Source organism: Falco peregrinus, chromosome 9 (assembly GCF_023634155.1).
Source record: "Falco peregrinus isolate bFalPer1 chromosome 9, bFalPer1.pri, whole genome shotgun sequence".
Lineage (NCBI taxonomy): Eukaryota > Metazoa > Chordata > Aves > Falconiformes > Falconidae > Falco > Falco peregrinus.
Window position 1 is genome coordinate 37,998,096 of NC_073729.1, and position 21,972 is coordinate 38,020,067.

The 21,972-nt window shown below is 55.1% G+C and overlaps 1 protein-coding gene across 2 annotated transcripts in view; it reads left to right on the plus strand.

Moving 5' to 3' along the window:
• The window catches only part of DLGAP4 (DLG associated protein 4), a 157,200-nt gene that overhangs the window by 18,408 nt on the left and 116,820 nt on the right, over positions 1-21,972 (plus strand). For both annotated transcript variants that reach the window (XM_055813525.1, XM_055813526.1), the window contains exon 2: positions 7,581-7,726. The gene's annotated coding sequence lies outside the window, so the exon portion shown is untranslated. The remainder of the gene's footprint in view (positions 1-7,580; positions 7,727-21,972) is intronic.

A 21,972-nucleotide genomic window follows, 5' to 3' on the forward strand; every position in this document is an offset into this window, starting at 1 on the left:
ACTGGCCTGGCTCTGCCCCAGCTCCTGGGGAGGGGCAGCCCCAGGGGAGCCCCCGTCTCCTGGAGTCCTTCAGTGTATCCAGCCCACTGCCCCTCAGCCCTGCTCCGTGCCCACCCTTCCTCTGAGCAGGGCAGGGTGGCAAGCTGCCGGGGGCCATCCCCACGTCCCCCTCCTCTGCCCAAGAGAGCGGATGACCAGCTCGTCCCTATGCATGTCCCGGCAGTGCCCACACCTGGCAGCTGAGCCCTCTCCTTGTGTGGAGTTGTCCTCACTGGGGCCAGCTGGGCAGCCCAGCCGAGCCAGCTGCGCTGCTACCAGGCAGCTGGGCAGCCAGGAGGAGCCTGCTCTGCCTCCAGCCTCCCAGATGCTGCCTGGGCAGACCCTGTGATTTGCCAGATGCCAACTTGCCTTCCACCCCAAAGGGTCTCCTGGCCACAGGGCTCCTGGAGCTTTCCATTGATGCAGGGTTGGATGCTCCCAAGGGCTGTTGTCCCTGCTGCAGGAGCTGCAGACAGTGTCTTCTGCTGATCTGCTTCCTTTCTCCTCCATCTCTCTCCTCACACCAGAGAAGCAGCACAGTGGGACAGCAGCAGTGATGCCATCCCGCCAGATTGCTTCCTAAAGAAGCTCACATCCAGCCCTTGCTCTCCCCTGAAGCTCTTCACACCAGAGCTCCCCTCGCCGCTGCACACACACCCCACAGGGATGCAAACAAACCTGTCCTAGGGCTCTACTGCAATGAAACCGGGTATGAGAAACAGAGGGGAGAAAAGCTTCCTGAGTTTTCTCAGGAAAGCCTGAGACTGGTGGCAAATCCTGCTGTAGAGTTTCTGCAGGGAGCCGGTGCTGGAGGGTCCTTGGGGAGGTGACCCATCCCAGCACAGGGAGCCGCAGGCTCCGCCGTGCTTCCAGCCATGCTCCGGAGCTGGCAGAGCTGGTGCAGATGAGCTCACAGCTGGAGAGCAGCAAACCTCAGGGGCTGGATGTGTATCTCATCCTTCCTGCTCAAGGTTTCTTGTCTGTCTCAGGGGAAACCTGGAAAGCAAAAAGGCTTCCAATGTCCTCTGAGTGGCCAAGGTCATTTCTGCAAGCCAGTGCAGCTGCCAGCTGCCACCTGGCTCATGCCCACAGCACTGCAGGGTCATTCTCTGGAAAGACAGTCAGGCAAATGGGCAAGGAAAGGAAGGAAACAGCAGAGCTGTGCCCACATCAGGGCCTGAGGAAGATGCTCTTCTCTGTAGAGGTACCTCTCCACGCTCAGGTCTTCAGCCCTGGGGCAGTGAGGAGATTTGTGGGGGCGTGTGTGGGGCGAGGGGTGGCTGTTGCTGGCTACCAAAGCTGTCTTGGTTCTGCATCAGGGTACTGCAGGCTCCCCACGGGGCCTCTGCAGTGCCCCCAGACATCCCTCCCCGGCCCTCTGCGGACAGATTGTGTTTGTTTCAGCTCAGCGCACTCATTAGATTAAAGTGGAAGAGTCGATCTGATCAAACTTGGAAACACAAAAATAAACGTGCTGGGTTTGGCAGATGGAGGGAACAGCCTGGTAAGTCAGGCGAGCAATGGCAGCGCCCGCAGCAAGCACTCACAGCAGCTGCTTCGCAGCAGCCCTCGGACACAGCTGCCCCGTGCCGTGCAGCAGCAGCGCCCAGGGGTACCTGCCATGGCCTCGGGAGAGGCTGTGGGCGATGGGGTGTGCGCTGGGGGCCGGGGCCGCACCTGGCCTGGCCACACGGTGTTTCCCCCCAGCACTCCCAGCTGAGCATCACGTGGGGCTGTGGCTCAGGGCTGGATTTTCTCCCTTTTACTGCCCCACTGCTTTGCTTCCCCTGAACCTCCCTGGCAGTGAGCCCAGGAACTGCTCCCACTGCCTCCAGGCAGCCTGGGATGGGGGTCCCGAGACCCTCCCACACTCACTAGTGCTTAGCAGGGCTGAGGATTTGCTGTGTGCTTCCGTCATAAACCTCAGCAGCGTGAACGGCTATTCCTCATCGCAAAGGAGCGTGCTGGGAACAGAGGTGAATGAACCTGTGTGCTACAGTGCAGCTGCTAGATGAGCATTTTATGGGGTATTTACTTTGCTGTGATGCTGAAGTACCTCTGGAGTTCAAGCACTGCTGAAATACATATCCCCTGTCCTTTCCAGCTCATTAACACCTGAATCCAGCCTGGCCCATGAAGGGAGCAGCAGTGCCTCTCCTCTGGGGACCTCATGCCCTCTGCAATAGCAGAGAAAGTCCCCTCTGGCTTTCTCAGGAAAGCCTTGCCCTTGAGCCCTGCTCTCAGGTTCCCCCCCGGAGGGGGCCTGTGTCCTCCAGGCTGGTGGCACTGAGAGCCCTCCCAGAAGTTTCCTGGCCACCATCCATCCCTCAGCACTGCAGGAAGGGATGCTGCAGTTGAGGTCTCTGCCAACAGAAGAGAAGCTGCTTCTCCTGCTGGAGATGTCTCCGATCTGTCTCTGCCATGGGATTCCCCTACATTGCTGTCTGCTCCTCCAATTTTGGAGTCATTTTGCCCCTTAGGTTTGGAGCTAGCTGACCCCCAGGGCTCCTCCTAGCCCAGCAAGGGCTGCTTGTGCCTTGAACCCTCTCCTCAGCTAAATTGCTAATGGGTTTTCTAATGGTCCCTGGTCTGGAGGGGCTCCCACTGCCCTGGGACTGGGCGTAATAGTTATATCTCCTGCTGAGTCGATGGGACATATGCCCAGGAGGGAAGGAGCTGGTTGCTCAGACCCCAGCACCAGTATCCCCAAGCAGGGGTCCTGTTGTATTTGTGTGCCAGGAGACTGGACTCCGGCACTGATATTCCAGCGTGGATTTTAAGTCCTCAGTGAGTGGTTTCAGTGATCCTGGTCACAGTGATCCCAGCAGCTCTCTTCAATGACTGGATCATGCCCTAGTGGTTCTCTGTCATGTGCATCTTGCTGCCCAGTGTGTGCTGATGATGAAACAGAGTGTTTCTTCAGGTAATGATGTTGCACAGACCAAGTACTCTCTTACCCATCCCTCTGAGATTGGTGGTCTCAGGGCTGCTCTGGCTCCTACTCTGCCTGTGTGCTGCATGAACAGGCTGAGTCTGGACTTCAGGAGATACAAGCTCCATGCCTGAGCCTTCCCTTGGCTCCCTGTGATCTCTTTGGCAAGTCATTACTCCTCTGTGCCTCATGATACTTAGTTGCAAGACAGGTGTAGGGCTCATCAGATGTACTGGGGAAGGTCTTTCTACTGGTGTTGCGCAATTGTCAGATCTGCAGCATGTTGGAGCCTTTACAGCACAGGCAATACAACCCCTCTCTGTAGTGTGTGGGGGCAGCCCTGGGCTAACCTCATGCCACTGTCCTCAGCCCACTGGGAAATGATGGGGCTGGGATGAATCTTTCTGCTTGTGCTTCTCAGTCTGGGAAACCTCCTACCGGCAACTGCTTCTGGGTTTGCTTCAGGCTTTTGTGAATACATGGGGTCGTCTAGGGCACTGAAGCAAATTAAAGAAAACTAAGCAGGGCAGTCCTATTCTTTGCTTTGCTGCAGGTGACCTGCTTGGGATCAGTCATGTCTGCTCTCTGTCCCAGCTGAGTTTTAAAGCTGGCAGGGAATGACTTGGGAGGCAGCTGGGATGAGAAGGCTCCGGTTAGTGTTCAGGACTGAAGGAACAAGAACTGAAACCTGATGGAGATTGTCTTGGTCCTGAGGAAGAAGAAAGTAGGGTGTGGGCAGACTGGTTCCCAGGCTGTGCCGGGAGGGTGTGGAGGTGACACAGAGGTGGCCTGATGCCAGACAGGGAAGGTGGTACAGCAGGCTGTGCTTTCTGGTGGGCCCGGGGTCAAGTGGTGATGCAAGGATGTGGAAAGTCACAGGGGAGGGGTGCTGGGGGTGATGGGGCTGTAACCCCCCTGTCTAGCCTTACCGTGGTGGGGAGAAGAAGCTGCTCCGTGGTTGACAAGTCCGACTGCTTCTCAGTCTGCCTGTGCAGCAGGCTCTGGGTGGTGGCTCACCTTGGCTGCTCCGCTTTCCCTGCACCATGGATGGGACTTACCACGGGGCTCTTGACCAGCCTGCCTGGTGGTCATGACCCCTGTCTTTGCAGGGGTGTCCTGTGTCTGCTTGGCACCTGGTGCAAACAGAGCAGTTTTGAACTCTTCTGTCTCATGACCTTGATTAATTTTTTTCCTACCCAAATGTCTTTCCCCCCCCCTTGCCAAGAAAGCTGTCTGATCAGCAGCAATTAACAAAGTGAGCTGCAGTAATGACCTTTACAGTGTTTTCTGTGCAGCCTCTCTGAATGCCCTCAAGAAGAATGCACCAGATGTTTGGGGATTTCTGCTCTGCGGAGATAGGGCCAGGACATGACGAAGTGCAGTGGAAAACGCGCAGGAGGGGCTGTGCTGGGCAGAGTAATGGTCACTCTGCTGAGCTTCACCAGGGGCAGACCTCTATGTGCACAGCCTCTGCAAGCAGTGACCCTAATGCTGGCTGGCAGGCCAGGCGCAGGCTGCAGGACCAGCACCAGGGCCTCCCACCAAGGCTGGGAAACCTGGAGCTCAGCAGCTGACTGCCTCTTCAACTGCAATAGTCCCTGTGGCTGCCCAAGCTCTTTTGACAGTTTGATCTCAGCTTTTCTTGTTTTGCTGCTGTTCAACAGCACATCCAGAAAAACGCTGGACTTGGATACTGCTCTCCCATCCATCATCAATGATTCTCTTTTCATTTGCTTTTTGGGCTTCACCTTTTTAATCCAGCTGTCTCCTGCCTTACGAATGTTCTTTTCTCAATTACTTACACCAAGCTGCGGGGCTGTCTCCATCCATCTCAGGAGCACGATGAAGCTGTGCACTCAGGCACCGATTGTAAACTGTATTTTCTTGTTCCAAAACCCCATTTAACCACCGCATCCTGTCTATACACAGAAATCTTCCCCCATGAAAAGCAATATAAGCCACAATGAGACTGAGAGGTGAACTAAGTTATTTTCATTCTAGTAAACGGGGGCAGGGGGATGTCTAACTTGAACCGAGAAATGTCTACATGCAATGAAACCAATAGGAAAAAGCAAACTGTTTCAACTTTTAAAGACTTACAAAACCAGAAAATGTAGTTTACTAGCCAACTGCCCACATATTGCGCAGTATAACAAGGTATTTTGTGATGGAGGCTTTAATTACTTTGGGGCAATTAATCTGAATTTTACACAGCCTAAATGAGGTAATTTGTAAACTCAGCCAATCTCATTTCTTTGCTCTTAACTGTGCATTAGCACCCATGGCAGAAAAAACAGAGCTGTCTTCCAAAGCTGTTACTGATCTGATCTTGGTTGTGAACAATTTTTTTCTTTTTTGCAGTGAAATTGTCTCCTTTAGACAGTATGTTAGCAACTGAAATACCTGATCCTCCCTGTAGCTGAACTGGGATTGGCTGGGGCAGAATCCGACTAGGCTGGGATGGCTCGGGCAGAATCCTAAAGCCCTCGGATCGCATGGGCAGAGTCCAGCTGTGCTGGGATTGGCTGAGGCAGAGTCCAGCTGTGCTGGGATTGGCTGAGGCAGAGTCCAGCTGGGCTGGGATTGGCTGGGGCAGAATCCAACTAGGCTGGGATGGCTTGGGGCAGAAACCTAATGCCCTTGGTTTGCATGGGCAAAGTCCAGCTGGACTGGGATTGGCTGAGGCAGAGTCCAGCTGGTCTGGGATTGGCTGGGGCAGAATCCGACTAGGCTGGGATGGCTTGGGGCAGAAACCTAATGCCCTTGGATCGCATGGGCAGAGTCCATATTCGCCAGCTGAGTGCATGAGAACCTGCACCAGGAGCTGCCCCTGTGATGTCGGTCCCCACTTATGCCAAAGAGCCTTCACCAGAGGATGCAGGTCAACATTTCTAACTGCCTTCCTCTCCCCTGGTGCTGGTGTGGGGATTATGGGACATGAGGAAGAAAAAGTGCCTGGCTTTCTCAGAGTAGCAAGCTGGAGAGCAAGCAACTTATGTCTGCTTTGCTGCAGCAGCTGTCAAGCTCCGGTGCCATCCATGGAGCATGGGCTGGGGCTGGAGATCCAGGTGGTGATGTCTCTCAGAAAATGCTTCTGAAGGAGGAGCAGAACTCTGCAGAGAGCACGTTGCCTCTGGCCCCACAATCAGCAGGCAGAAGAAGGAATTCCCAGAGGAGGGAATTCAGCTTGGTGCTGAAGTGCAGTCGGAGCTGGGAGGTGCAGGTCCCCTTACTGGAAGGAAAGACTATGGGGAGAGATTCCACCCTACTCCAAGGTCTCCTGATTAGGACTGTGCTGTCCTTGTTCCAGCTTGGATTTCAGGCTCCTGATAGGAAATATGAGCATTTGGAGCAGCCTTCTGTCCCCTGTATGCTTCCCTCAGAGCTCCCCCAACTCCTGCACTGAGGGGGCTGCAGGCACAGAAGGACAGGTCATGTTTGAGGGGTGCTGAGCTGCTCTCAGGTGTCCGGGCATGCCACAGCCAGCTGTGCTGTGCTGCTTCCCAGGCTGGGGACCAGCTCAGACCATTCCTGCACCAAGGCTGTATTATCCCCACTTCTTAATGCTCTTATCTTGAAGACTCCCCTCAGATTAAAGCCCAGGCAGCCAGTTCCCTCCCTGGATTTATTGCAATGCAGTTTTCTTCCTTTAATCTGATCAGAGTGTAAGCTGCTCTTTTCAAAGTGCATGGGGAGGACAGATGTGCATGTCACTGGTGCGGTGAGCCAGGCTGACTGAAAGCAGTGGGAAGGTGCCCTGTTCTTTAGCTTGGTGGCACATCTGACTGTTTTCATGGCTTGAACCCTGTTTCTCCTCCAAGCTTCTGAGAGCAGCTGTGTGATGTCCCAAGTACACCAGCAGTCATAAGGCAAAAGGTTTGCCTCAGAGCAGGAGGATTTTCTTACCATGCTGGATGGTGTCTGTTGACCTTCCTGGACACCCTTGTTAAGCTGGAGCCCAGTGTTTTCTGTGACAGCCGTGGGGACCCTGGTGTCAGGGAAATGGTGCTGGCCATTTTGACAAGACCCTAGCAGGGGTTCAGGTGACATCTGAGGATTTGACCTCAGAAGTGTGACTGTCACCCATTCATGGTGGACTCATGGTTGTTCCTGATGAGCTCATGAGTCCATGGCCATGCTTGGAGCAGGGCTGGAGAAGCCAGGGGTGGACTCGTATCCCTGTCAAGTTCCTTCTTTGCCTCTGCCTCTGGCTCTGCTGAGGGACTGAGGAGCTGAGACCACTGCTCTCTGCACAGCTGGCTCCGTGTGAGGGCTCTCCCAGTCCTGATGCGTGTCCTCTGGGTCATCCGCACTCAGAGTGTTCCCAGAGAAGGCAGGGGCGCACGTAGAGCCGGGGAGGGCTGGTGGAGAGGAGTGCCTGGGGGAGATGCTGGCTATGGGCGTGTGCTGAACCTGACATGTGGTGATACATCTGGGATCTGGGTACTGTGAAGCAGGAGCATCCATCTCTGCTGGATCCCTCCCTCACTGGGTGGGCCTGAAGGGACATGGGGTGGGGGAAGATGGGGGGAGGACTCTTTCATGATGGGGAAAGGGCTGGGGTTAATCCATGCCTTTCTGAACTCACATTTGTCTTTACCTTCCACAGCCCAAGGAGCCTGGTGAGCACGGTCACAGAGCTACAGCCTGGCTCTGCCCACCCCGCAGCCAGTGCATGGACCACCAACATCCTCCCTCTCACGAATGACAGCAGCATCCTGGCAGACGAGACACCTTGGAGAGAGTGTCCAGACTGTGAGTGCTCTGGGCCCCGCGGGGTCATGTTGCTGCTCCGTGGGGTTTCCTTGGGGCAAAAGGCAAGAGGAGCCTGTGGGTGTTGGAAAGCTGTGGGCTTCCCCTCTCTCGGGATGCTGTTGCCCTGTGAGGCAAAAAGAGAGCCTGGGTGCCAAGCGGAAACAAAGGAGAGGTACTGCTGGCAGGGTAGGGGATACGGGGGGCTGTCTGGGGTGCAAAGGTGAGCTGATATGGGGTGCTGGCATGGCCCCACTGGCCTGGGGCAGAGGGTGATGAAGGACTCTGTTACAGGTATGTCTGGGGGCAGGGAGAGCTGTGACAGTGTCTGCTCCAGGTGATAGCTGTGATGCTGGGCAGCAGCTGGAGCAATGCTAGAGCACAGGAGCATCCAGGCTCCTGCTGGGACTGCAGGGCAGAGACCAATGCGACCAGGCCAGCCATGAGGCAAGAGGCAAGCAGCCCCAGGAGGCACCTGCACCCACCAGGTGTAGGTGCAATGGGATCTGTGGGGCTGCCCCTCACCGTGGTTTGCTTTCTGCTCTCCCCTGTTAACCTTTTCCATGAGTTCAGCTACATGTGGCGGTCTGCAAGGTCCCTGACTTCCTGTGGGCTAGGTAGGCAAGAGGAGCATGCAGATGCTTGACCCTCTCCAGCAAGCCAGAGAAGGAGGCTCCTGCAGGGGACAGATGCAGCCCTCTCAGGCACATGGAAAACCTGTATTTCTCCCCCAGAAAACCTGTATTTCTCCCCCAGCGAGAGAGAGAGGAGCTTGTGCAATGGGCAGGGCTCTGGATTCAATCAGTGTTGTCACAGCTGCTAAGGTCCATTGGGAAGGAACTTGTTCTAAAAGCAGCAGACACGTGAGAGATGGTGAATAGGCAGGGCAAACCTACAGAGGAGTAAATCCCATGCCTTCTCCACATCAGGAGAGATCGCCTGCCATGTCCCAGGATGTGACACTGAGCTGAGCCCCGTCAGCAGCTCAGCCAAACCCAAACATTCAAAAAGTCCTGGTTTGGCCTCCCAGAGGGAGAAGATGGTCATAAAATCCAAAAAGCATCAAGAGCATGTCAGGGGCATTTCCTTCACAGCCCTGAAGCCTTGGTCAACAGCAAGTGGCTGTGGGACCCCGAGGGGTGGGAGACAGTGCAGGGGCTGGTGTGGGTGCCCTGTCCTGGCCCTGATGCCACTTTGAAGTAAATAACAGCTTCTCCAGAGAGCACAGGCTGCCGGAGGGCTCTTGACCCTCAGAACACGAGGCTTTCAGTACAGCAGCTACTAAAACCCGTCTTTGAATTGTTGTCACAGGAAAATCCATGATGCTTTCTAACCAAGCTGATCTTTTTGCCCACCCTCCGGGCCAACAGAAGAGTCTTTGTAGCTTTCTGGTGTCATTGGGGAAGAAGAGGCATATGGTTTCCTGCAGGCTGGCATACATGGAGGTTTCTCCTTAACATTGAGACTCTGGCAAGTGGTGCAGAGGTCTTGAGGAGATTTGGGGATGAGGATGGCAGTCAGGCATACGTGCATGGAGGGATGGGCTGTGCACCTGGGTGGCTGCTGTGTTGGACTGAGGATGAGGTTCATGTGCAGCTGCAACCTCATCCCCCTCTGCACTGCAGAAAAGACCTTCTCCAGCCTTCCTCCTGAACAGCACATGCACAAACAGCAAACACTACCAATGCAAACCGAGCACGTGGTTTGGTGATGACTGAGGCACAGCGATGCTCCAGGCAGCTCCCACGCACTGTGTTGCCAAGGACAGGGAAAGGGCCAGAAGGAAATAAAATCAGATGGGCTTCGGTGTTCCCTGGATGTTACATCCAGGAGGATGGGTGTCTGATCTTGGTTTCTGATGTGGGAAGGGAGTCTGGAGAGCAAATGGTCACAGTCCCCATGGGGCACAAAGGTGGGTGGTCACATGGGGGACAGTGGTGTCCTTAGGGTAGGAGAAACCAGCGGGAGCACCCCTGGGCTCTGGGAGGCCACCACACTGGTGGGACCACCACTCTCCCCCAGGACCTGCATGGCACTGCAAGCCCAGCCCCTGTCCCCTCTGTGAGAGCAGCAGGCAGCAGGAGCAGGGCCCTCGCTGGCTGGCCTTCTCTGCCTCCCTGCTCCCCAGCAACCACCTGTATGTCTCTTTCTTTTAACTGCAGTTGCTTGATTTCTCTTTGGGTTCTTTTTTTTTTTTATGTAGGTGACACGTTTTGTTCGAAGCACTTAATTACCTCTTGGGATGCATTTCATTTATTCATTAAGATAGAAATTGGAGTTGTCGGGTTTGCTTTATTTTACTATTTTTTTCCTTCTTTTTTCCCTTCTCTGTTTCGTAAGGAAAGGGTGAAGAAAAAAATACACACATACCTCCAGTATCTGTGTACCCAGCCTCTCTCCTCTGTGCCTCCCAGGATCTGCCATAGCTCCGGAGCAGAGGAGTGGTGATGGGGAGGCATGGTCCGCCCTGGCAGTCTGTTGGCACACCATAGCTCCTTGGAAACTGGCAGGTAAATGGCAGTGCCAGTGCCAATGCCAGCTCCCACACCGCTGCTGTGGAAGATGCTGGGAGGTGAGAGGCATGTGCCACATGCTCTGGCACAGGGCAGGAGTGCTTGAGATAGGGGCCTTGCAGCCTGAGCCCCCTCTGCCCAGGCAGCCACAGCGCTGCCCACAGTGGGGTGCCGAGGGGATGGGGGGGGACTAGCCATGCCTCAGGCTGCTGATGCCATCAGCCTACCGGGGAAGCTGTGTCATGGGGACACAGACAGGCCTGGTTCTTCCTCTCTGACCTGGATGTGAGAGCAGAAAAGCCCTGGAGATGTCTTTGCTTGTGCTTCTGCAAGGCTCGAGGGTCAGGGCTAAGGATGTGTGCACAGGACGTGGTCCTGCCCAGCCCATGCGACTGGAAGGTACCCGCTGCTGGTATGGTGGTGGGCTCCATGGTGGCATTTGGGGATGCTGTGGCTGCACAGTGTGTTGGTCTGCGAGTGGGGGTCAGCATGTAGTGGGTGATGTCCCAGGAGGCGGGTGGCAGAGCTCAGGACAGCCTGGCTGTGGGGAGGCATAGCTGCACTGCTGGATGGGCATTATAGCATGGCCAGGCAGTGGGTTGGCATCCAGGTGATGATTCAGTGATGCTAAGGAGGGAGGAGCAGCGGGCATCTCTGTTGCTAGAGCTGCCCTTCCCACTGAAGGACACATGCAGGAGCAGAACGCAGTGGTGGGACACACAGTGCTTCATTGGTGCCACCTCTGGGTGCCCCTGCTCTCCCGTGTTGTGGGGCAGGCTGGAAATGAAGGGTCAGCCTCTCCGTGTGCCTCTTCCCAGACCAAAGGTGTGCCCCCCACCCAAGGCCAGGCTGGCAGCCTTGGCTGGGTTTTGCGACAGGTGGTTTTCCCCAGACCTGGTGTGTGCTCGTTCCCAGCCAAGCTCGCAGTGAGCAGCCCTTGGTGGGACCACCCCCCGCATGTGGAGATGGAGCCACTGAGCAGGACCTGGAGCTGCTCTCCTCCACCTGCTTGCCCTGTGCCAGGGAGGCCAGACCCCTCCTGGCACCCGTCTGAGGGTGGCTGGATGCTCCAGCACCTTCAAGATGCAGGATTTTGCTTCTGGCTGTCTTAAGCAGGGGCCTTCTTGCAGTTTCTGCACAGGGTGCTCAGTGAAGCATGTCTTCAGAAAGAGGACTTGGGTCCTTATCGCTAGTCAGGACTTCTGCTTTCATAATCCTGAACGTACCAGAAAATGCAAGCGTGACTGTCTTTCTCTGGATGTACGTCTCACCGCAGGGGTCTGGTCTCACTCTGCATTTGCGTTTCTGCCCAGGGAATTTGAAACCCAAACGGCCCCTTCCACCAGAGACATGGCTGTATCGCGGCAAACCTCATGCTGCCTATCAGTTGTGAGGAACCAGTAACTCCAATTAACTGAAAAGAGAAAGGCACCTCGCACTAGAAGCCCCCATCTCTCTGCTGCCTGGTGGCTGAGCACAGAGGGCTCTAGGGTGCTTGCTGTCTCTGCTGGATAATTGCATAAACCACCCGTGCCCTGAGTTTTGGGTTTGGGGGTGAAGAGGAGCCCGGGTAGGTGAGGTGGGGGAGCAGGGATGCAGTTCCTGTGCTCCTGCAAGGATTCGCCATCATGGTTGGAGGGAGCTGCTGGCCTGCAGGAGAGGGGTGGCAGAGTCTTTGCGCATTGTGGAAAAGAATCTGAAATTAAAAGCTAAGTAGTGAGACTGATTAAAGACCACAGAGCTCTGAGAAGAGGCAACTGAGGACTTCTTTCTCCTAATGACCGCCTTCTGTATGTTGAAGAGAAGCTTAATCTAAGCTCCAGCACTGCTCGTTGACACGTGCTGCAGGCAGGGGCAGTACATGGGAGCAGGATTACTCAGGTCTTGGTTCAGAGGCAGGGTCCAGCCTGTTTGGGAAGGACTAGGGGCCCACTCCCCTACAAAGTCTTGCTTCCTTGAGTACAGAAGGAGGTGGTGGAAGAGGATGGGATGGTGACTGTTTACACTGTTTGGCCCAGCACCTGGCCCCTACCCACTCGGTTTACTCCCAGGACAGGGATGTGTCCCCTGAACACACGTGTGCTCAGCCATGCTGAGCCTGACTGAGCATGGCTGAGGACCCGTCTTTCCCAAAGTGTTTGGTGCAGCCCGGAGCAGTGGTGGTTCTGTGGGGGTGAGGGCTGGCTGGCAGAGAGTGCTCTGAGCTGATGTTCAGCCTGGAGAATTGCAAGCCCAGGACAACATGAATAACATGGAACCATGGAACCTAGCGCCTGACTTGCAGGCTCCAGCCCTTCTTTCAAAGGGAAGAAATCTGGCCTGCTTGCAGAGTCAGCTTCCACATTTGTACGTGATGAGCTTGTGGGATTGACTGAAGGCCACTGGTGGAGACATCTGTGCTCTTTCTGGGAGCTTGCTTGCTTAGAGACTGAATAAAAGCAAAGAATGGACTTGAGGTTTTGTGTCTGTCACCCCAGGCCACATGTTTCTAAAGCAGTGTCAGTGCCCAGAGCTCTGCAGATCCATCTTCTGGCTGACACAGAAGTAGAGTACACCTTATTCGCTGTAGAGAAACCCACAGACACATACTGAGCTAATAAATGGTGATCCTAATAGTTGCCTCGCTACCTTTCTTGATAAATAGCAGTCCGGACAGCTGACGGATTTGGGTTGTGTGTAGATGAAAGAGAAAACTATGGAAGGACAGATGGCTCAGTGGACAGATGGATGTATGAATGGTTTGTTCTAAAAAGCTGAGCTGAGTAAATTCAGAGAGGTGAACAGGTGGATGCTGTGGTGGGGAGGATGGGACTGCAGAGGCAGAGCTGCAGGGTAGCTCGGCCAAGGGCAGGTGGATCTGGCACCTCCTGACCCCACACATCCCTATGGTGCTTCTTGTCAGAAGCCTTGGTGCATGAAATCTGCATTCTGGTCCCTGCCCCAGCAACAGCTCTTTGCTGCCCAGGATTGCTGTCCCTTGGTTTTAGGGGTTTCTGGGTTTATTCTTTCTTTTCTCCTCCTCCTAAGCTCTCATCAGCATGAACAGTCCCATTAGGAACAAGTGGACTGGACCAAGAGTGCAGGCAGTTTCTGTCCCTTGGCTAGAGCCCTCTGGAGAGCACCAGCTCCCTCCCTGATTCGCCCTTTGCTCGGTTTCCCAGGGCTGAGAGGGAGGGAGAGTTGTGGCTTTTAGAGGCAGCATGCCTTCCTCGTGACAGGCTCCCTGGCCCAAACGGGCTCCGGTTTTCTCCCAGGCTGCATCCTCCAACTGGTACGGCAGAGGGGCTGCACAGAAAGCACAAGGACCCCGCTGCACACTGCCTGTGCATCTGCATGGCACTGACACCCTCCCAGGAGTGCTCTGGCCCACGCTGCAAAGGGGCTGCAGCCACACACTGTGAGCACTTTGCTCCCACCATTTCTCACAGCTCTTGTTCTGGTGCCAGCCAGCCTCCGCAGACCTGGAAGCTTTCTTCCCTCTGCCTTCCTCTCCTCCCGCTTCCCAGGTTTGAAGAGAGACCTCAACTGGGGCTGCCTGTGCCAGAGACAAGCGCAAGAAAATGGGAATGAATGGTTCCTGCTCCCAGCCAGGCTGTCTGCTAGGGAAGCCGCAGCTTTATCTACAGAGCCAGGCTCTCCCGGGGCCAGCTCCAGGACCTGCCTTGGGCAGGAGAAGGTGCCAGTGCTGTTCCAGACCCCTTTGCTCTCTCTCCAGAGCGGTTGTTTTCCATCCAAGCAGCACTGCAGCACTCGAATAAGAAGGGATTTGCAATGCAGAGAAAAACCTCCCACCTGCCACTCAGCAGCGTGTGGGCTGAGAGCAGCGCTGGGAGCAGCTGTGCCACATCCCTTCAGCTGCTCGGGCTCCCCAGTCCCCCTGCCTGTGCCCTCTGGGCTCGGCCACCTGGCAGCATGTGATGGGCCAGTTCCTGGCTCCGGGACCCCGAGCTGCCAGGTGGGCTTGCGACACTCCTCCTGAGACCCTCTGCGGCAGTGTGCCCCAGAGGGGGAGCACTGCCCAGGGACCATGGAGATGATGCTCTCAGCTGTTTTGGGACTTGCTGCCTCCTTGCAACATGCTTTATTTTCCCAGCCCGCCGAGCAGGGACAGGACTGCTGGCCTCACTTGGTGCCTTCCTTGGAGTCCTGGGCATGAAATGCAACGTAGGGGAGGTAGAAGCAGATGTAAGACAGTGAGGTTTTTGTGTCTGTGATCCAGCAGATCAGTATGTTACCAGAGAGAGTGGGTGGATACTTTGGCAGTGGAGCTCCAGAGAGGGGGCCTGGGGGACTCAGGGGTGCTGCAGGTTAGTCCCGCACCAGAAGCACCGACACTGTTCCTGGTCCCCTGAGGTCTGGGCATACCTTGCTTTCCTGCTGGGAAAATGAGGATGGCTGGTGGAGGCTGGTTTTGAAGGGAAAATGTGTGCTTGGTCTTGGCTGTCCCCACACTGGGCTGGCAGAAATTGGAGCAGGCTACGTGGGAGGGGGCACCATCCCCAGATTTGGAAACCAGTGTTGACCACACATCCTCTTCTGGGAAGGCCACCATGGTCTCTGGTCCCTGGGGAAGCTTTAGTATTACCTACAGAGAGAAGGAAACCCTCTGCCAGGCACAGAGTAGTTATTTGTGCCCTTCTCAGTCTCTCAGTGGGGCAGAAAAGGTTTGGGTGATCCCAAGGTCACTGCTTCACTGGGGCTGTGATGAGGGACATCACAGTGCTGCTGCTTTGCACTTTGGGCTGCTGACCCTACCTCCAGCCTGGAAAAAGCAGGCTGTGGTGGTTTACCTTGCTTTCCCTCAAACTGGCGGTGAAACTGGGGACAATCTGCAGGGGAAGTGCCGTGGTGGATTGGCTCCAGGTGCTGCTGAGCCCAGGTGGGACAGGCCTTACTTCTGCAGCACCGACTAAGGAGCCCCAGAGCACATGCCCATGTCTCCTCCCACCCTTGTTTCCCCAACACCCAGCTGAATCCTGTCCCTGGGCGGTGGGAGCAGAGGGAGCACTTCTCTTTCCCAAATTGTCACATGGCACTTCACCTCAAAAAGTCGGACCGTGGCCTGCAAGGGACCCGCTGCTGGCAGCTGAGAGCACTGGAGTCCCAGCTGCTGAAGATGGTGAAGGAAGCCAGCTATACCATGGAAGCCCAGGAGGTTTGTCTTCCAGGAGCTAAAGGTGCTTTCACGTGGTTTGCAAGTGGCTGCTGGGTTGCTTTTACCCCTCTGTACTGGGGCATGCTGGCTTTCTGGGTGAGCTGGGAAGAGGGCAGCCGAGGGTACGGTGGTTCAGCGCAGAGGGTCTGCATGGCTGCGGTTAGGGGGATGCTGTCCAGCCTCTGGCAGGGAGATGGCTCCTGCTTGAGAGGCTCTGCCCTGAACAGGCAAGTGCTGCACTGGAGACAGGAGAGGAGAAGGGGTGGTCTGAGAGCATCGTTTTTTGCCAGAGTAAAAGGGAGAAGGAACTTCTGCCGCCTCCCTGGGGTAGGGTTGCAGGAGGGGAGGAGTTGCTCTGGCTTGCACAAGGAGGCAGGAGACCCCCAACCTCTTGAGAGCTGGGACCACCAGGGAGCTCACTGGAGGGATGTGTTTTCTTGCTTAGAGCACAACTGTCAATGGAAAAGTGTCGGCACCGACTTCAGTGCTCAGAAACACTGTGGGCTGGGACATTTTGGGGAAGATTTTTAGCTGCAGCAAAGAAATTTGGCAGCTTGGAAGCAATCTAATCATCCTCCTCCCATATGCTTGGTTCTATTTAAAAGGGAGCATGTACCCGATTCCTTCCGACCAGCACGGTGACATTTCCAGAGTGCGTTTGGAAATAAATTTGGCATCCGCTGTCAGAATCTCAGATTGAGCCTAGTGCAGCTAATTTGGGCTCTGAATGCCTTTGCCTCTGCAGAGCACCTTTCCCTGCTGACAGTTCCTACAGGCAGCAATGGCAGAATTTGCTTCCTGCAGCCAGGATGGCACTGGCACCAGCAGGGATTCGAGGACTGACAGGCATGAGCGATTTGGTTACTGGCTGGTGGCTCAAGCCCCTTTCCAACAGCTGCTAAAGCTGAGGGACATCGTTCCTGGATGGGTGGTAGCTGTGTTCCTGGCTCTCCTGAGCTGCTGTCTCCCAGCACGGAGGCAGAAGGAGCTGCAGATGCTTGGGCTCATCCTGCCAGCCTCCTGGGAGAGACAAGGCCATCTCCTTCCCCTTGCTCACTAACAGAACTGTCCTCCTCCAAGCTCTCCAGAAACCTCTCTGAAAACAGTCCTGCCTTCTGCCCAGGGGGGGCAGGCTGTGGAGGGGCATTTAAGATCTTCTTCCCCTTCCCTCTCCTATTGCACACCAGCTGCCTGAAGGTCTGAGGTGATGCCCAGCACAGTGGGAGCGATGTGTGCTGCAGCACTGCCCCACACTCTGCTGGGTGCTGTGTGCAGGTGTAACAAAGCCCATCTCCTGCTGGCCGCAGCTGAAAATTGGCAGGAAAGCGGGTGCCACTTGTACCTCCCTTGTGGGAATGTGCATCAGGTACCCAAGCAGGCTGGTGGGCCCGTCTCCATCCTGCAGATGTGTCTCTGCTTTCCCCAAGATAGGTGAGCGTGGCTCTTTATGTCTTGGTCTTTGCTCTCTGCCTGCAACTGCACCTTGCACCTTTGGCTTGGTGAGATGGGGACCATGCTCCGAGGGGAGTGTGGGGCTCGGGGGCTGTGCTGCACCCCTGGTGAATGTCACTGGCGATGGCAGCAAGGGGCAGTGCCAGGCGGGTGGGTGGATGTTTGGAGAGGACTGTTACTGGGTTCCACACACGAGGTTTGGTGCCATGTCAGCCTGTCTCAGCGTGTTAGGTTGGGGTGGATGGGCTGTGTCTAGAAATGAGACCAGGTGCCACATCTCTGACCAGGAGCGGTTCCCTCCCCTCACCCAGAATCCCAGTCCCCACTTGATTCCCCCAGCCCCGCCCCCCCCCAAGCCCTGCCCTGCCTGCAGCTGTGACCCGAACTGCCGCAGGCACACAGAGGTGACAGTGTGCATTGCCCCCCACCCAGGGGGACAGCCTACCTCCTGCTTTCTTCCCACTGGTTTTGGTCTCCCCCAGTGCTGCAAAAGGGCATTGGGGTGAGGGTGGAAGAGTAAAGCGGGTTGAAAGCATATGGTCGGATTAATGCTTTATCTCTGCCTCCTAGCTATACATGTGTTCCTTCTCTGCCTATGCCATTAGCTTCGTTAGCACCGCTGGAGTGGTGGATTAAATCCAGTGAGCTGTGCAATGAACCTCATTGCTCGAGTCAGTTTTAAGGATTATAGTGAATTATGTAGATCAGAATCAGACAGCAATCCAGGCATGGCCCGATGTCTCGAGGGGGTGACAGGGCTGTAGCTTTGCCATTCAGGAGGTTTACTGTGATCTAATTAGATGTTCAAACAGACCCTCCTGGCCACAGCTCTGCAAATGCCTGCCCGCATTTGCCACTCCCCTCTCTGCGCTCAACTTTGCTCAGTCTCAGTAAACAGCAAGGTCTGGGCTAGGCCAGGGGACAGAGAGGGGCAACACGTGGTTAGTGCCCGGATGGCAGAGGGTCCTGGAGCCACGGAGGGAGTGAGGGAAGGGAACAGAGGTAGGAGGCTAACAAATCACTCTCTTGGCACCAGGTGGGACCCGATGCCTCCCTCTGCCTGGGCTGAGCCGTGGGGACCTGCCTGGGTGCAGGCTGTGCCTCTGGTCCCCACTGTGCAGCCCGTGCAGGGGCAATGCCTGGCTGCAGGCACACACCTCTGCACCACTCCCTGCTCCCTGGCATGAGCTTTCACGGGGCAGAGGAGGACCCGAGGGTGTAAAAGGCAGGATCCCTCACTGCAGGGAAGAGGGGATGCTTTTTCCATGGTCCTGACCTAGAGCCACTGACCAGCAGAGTCCTTCTGGGCCATCCTGGTCCAGTTCAGACACGCTGCCTGCCGTCTGTACCTCCACAGTGCTTGCTTCCCGCTGACCAGGGCAGACATACATGGTATTTTTTCCCTGGCTCTGTTTTTGAGCCTGTTTGATTCTCCCTCACTCTGCAGTGATACAAAGCATGCTGTGCGCTGGCAGTAAAAGCGCAGAAGAAGCGGCCCCCAAAGTGTGGCCAAAGTAATAAATTAACATGGCTCTGGAGAGCGAGGTGGTGAAGCCTACATGAGCATCCAAGAAAACCATTGTAGGTCCAGCTTTTGGTTCAGCCCTGATGATGCCCACATGTGGATCAGGCTCCAGACTGGAAGGTGCCTCATTGTCCCATGCCAGCTTACGCCCTCCTGAGCAGCCTTTGTTCAGGTGAGCCCGTGAGCCTTTAAGCAGTGCTGGGGGCAACGTGCTGGATGGGTCCGGCTTCTGTGGGACTGCAGGGTGCGAGCTGGTGCAGCAGCCAAGCTGCTGCCTCGGCTGTCCCCAGAGCAGCTCTGCTGGGGCGCAGGGGTGCTGCAGGGAAATGGTTCTGAATCGTGAAACCGAAGGTGTCTGGGATGGCCCAGGGAAATGTATACATGTTGGCAGCCCGCTTTATCCGCTGCTTTGCTAGAATAGATCCATCAAGATTAAATGAAGAGCGACGCTTGCCCTCGTATCTCTTTTTTGTCACTGTTGGTCTTTTTAGCATCGGGCTATAAATTGTCTGCCTTGCCCAGGCACTGAAATGCTCTTCCCCTTGCCTGTCTGCTGGAAATAGAGCCAGCCTAGGGCTGTTGTTTAGTGGTACACAGAATACACTACCTCAGCAGAACTTCCCGTCCCAGGGTTTCAAAGGTTTCACATGGATGAGTGAAGTGAGCTTGACAGTCCACCTGCAAGCCAGTTCAGCAAGGCAAAAGGGAAACTGAGGCACTAAGTGTGGATAGCTGAGAGTGACTCAGGGTCACACAGCAAGTGGCATCCACCCATGGGAAGGACACTGGCCTTCTCTCTGCCAGCCATGGGTGCCGGACACCAGGCTTCCTCAGCCTTGCTGGGTTGCTGCACTTAAAAGATGTCACAAGTCTCCCCCCTTGTGAGAGGTGTGTGCGTGCGGGTAGACAAGGCTGCCAGCTCCCAGCCTCCCAGACCTGCTCTCTTTTGGGACCGTGATGGTCCCACTTGCAGCCCAGGCAAAGCAGGGCTCTGCAGGTAGCTGGAAGCACAGGGGCCAGGGAAGCCAAACACCTCCTGTGCTGCCCTTACTCTGACTCCTGTCCCAGGGGTGAAGCCAGGATAGCTGAGAGCCTAAGCAAGTCTTGTAACTCTGTGCCAGGAAATAAGGAAGGGGAATCCTGTGAGGCAGGTCCATAGCAGTTTCCTAACTTGCGGGGGCCACCTGAGGTGAGCATCCCTTCAAATCCCTCATCTCAGTGAGGATCCTGACAGATGTCTGCACCTTGGATGCAGCACAGCAGAGGAGGAGCTGGTTGTTCATCGTCATTGAGCTCCAGACAAAAGATGTAGGGAGAATCCATATGGAGAGCATTGCATAAAGCTTGGACGGGGAAGGGATTAGTCCAGCTCAGAAAGACTTTGGTTTCAGCTGTGGTAGTGCTGGGCACAGCTCTGTTCCTGACTGGTGATGAAATCCCAGAATAGCTGTTGATGTGACTCGGGATAACTGCAGCACGGGGCATCTCTGCTCCTGGGCCAGTGCCCGTTCCTGCTTCAAGCCCACCAGGGCTGAAGTGCCTTCTGGGCACAAAATGCCCTGGGGTCCCCTCCAGCCAGAGGTCAGGAGGGAAGAGGGCTGACTTGGACAGACCCTGGGGGCTGCCTGGCAGCAGCTCTGGCACCTCCAGTGGGAATTGCCCACCTTCTTGGCATAAAAGGAAAGGGGGGAGAGCAAAATCTGGGGTGGGCACACACCAAAACAGGAAAGATCTGGCTAGTCTGGGTCATTTAAAAGGCCTGTGAACAAATGGGTGACAGATGTAGTCTCCATGACAACCCACAGCTGGCTGGGCAGGAATTAAAGGGCACCATATTTCAATGGAATGTCAGCATCTCAGATTCATCTACTCCTAGTAACTTGGGTAATTACAGATGCACTTGAAAATGTGCAGATCCAAACATGTTTTAAGCCCTTTGGAGATAAGCGAATACAAGGACAATCATCCAGAAGTCTTATCTTCTGCTAGAGCTCCTGACTCCCAGCAGCATGCCTCCACGGTCATTCCCCGGGCATTGCAGGTGATGGATGTGAGTGGTGAGACCTCGCCTGTTTGTTCTCCAGGCAGCTCCCTGCAGGAAGAGAGCCACCGGTGCCAGCACACACAACTTCTGTGTTTTGCACCATGTTGTTTGGTAAACTGGTGGTTCACAAAGAATGCTCCGGGCTCCGAGCCAAGCAAATTAGCTGTAATAGGTAGAGAGCAATTAATGGCAGGTTTAACTGAACACCATCTCACAAAAGCTCTGCCCCATGGTGTGGGCTTCCCTCATGGTAAGGATCCCAGTCTGAGGGATTCCTTACATTGGGAGGTTTGTTACTGAATGGCTGCTCGGCTCTAAATGAGGGCAGCTGAAAACAGTATCTGCCCCATTTAAATTGGTGAAGGGAGTTCATCAGTGAAAGGGAGAAACAATTGGAGACTGGCCTCTCCTCTGAAAAAAAATCTTTTGCCTGTTATTACTATAATAAGTCTCCAAGTCATGTGTCTGAAAGGGCTGAAGGGAAAATCTATTTTTCTCCCTGTTTTTTCAGGCTGCTGCCTGTGTGACAGTCGCTCTGCAGTCGCTGTGCTGGGTTCTGCGTAGAGGTAGCCAGTTTTTCCTGTTGTTCGTGTGGGTTTTTTGCATGGCAACGGCAGAGAGAATTTTTTTTTTATATTTTTTTTTTTGTTAAGAAGAAGCAAATGTGATTGTAAAAAGCAACTCAAATTTGCAAGGAAGAGAGGGGAAAGGGGCAGGAACACAGGCATCAATGTACTTCACTCCTTTCTCCATTTTGGGACCACTGCAGTCATGCTGTTCTCAAACAACCAAGCCTGGGGATGTTGTCTTCATAGTCGGCTCCAAGGACACCCAACAAGAGACCCCAGTCCAGGGCTGCCCAGGTGCCTTTCCTAATGGCCAAGGCAGAAGCAGGTCAGCCTGAGGCTGAAACCTGGCAGGGAGGCTCTGGGTGTGCTGTTAGAAAGTATTAGGGGTTTGGGTGCCTTGGTCTTCAGGCATCCTTTGGAAAACTAAGATAGCAAAGGGAATGGGAGAGGCCTAGCTCTGTCTGGGCACCGAGAGTGGTGGGGGAGCTCTGTGCTGCCGGGAAGTGCCTGAGCCCATGGGAAAAGCGCCCATGCTGATACACCCAGAGCTACTGTGGCCCCAGTGCTGGGCCACCAGCTGCTGTCTGCAGGGGAAGGTGCCATGCCCATCCCAAGTAAAGGCCATGAATGCCTCCCCTGCTGCCCATACCAGGCTGCTCCTTCCCAATCCTCCTTGCTCCAGCCCTGACCACGTCTGGAAACCATGCGCCAGCTCCAGGCACGCTGTTCTGCTCTGCCCACCAGGCTGTAACAGCCCATCATGCTCCCTTGGGAAACAGTTCCCTTCTCTGGTCCATCACATCACTCCCACGGCTGGTGCATGCGTCATTTTTTTTCCCCTTCTTCATACAACTGCCCTTTAGATATTTATATAGTGTTATCATGTTCCCCCTCAGGCATCATCTTTCTAGGCTATACAAATTAAGTTCCCTTAGTCTCTGCCCATAAGTCATCCTCTCCAGTCTTTGTATCAAATTGGCTGCTGTACTCA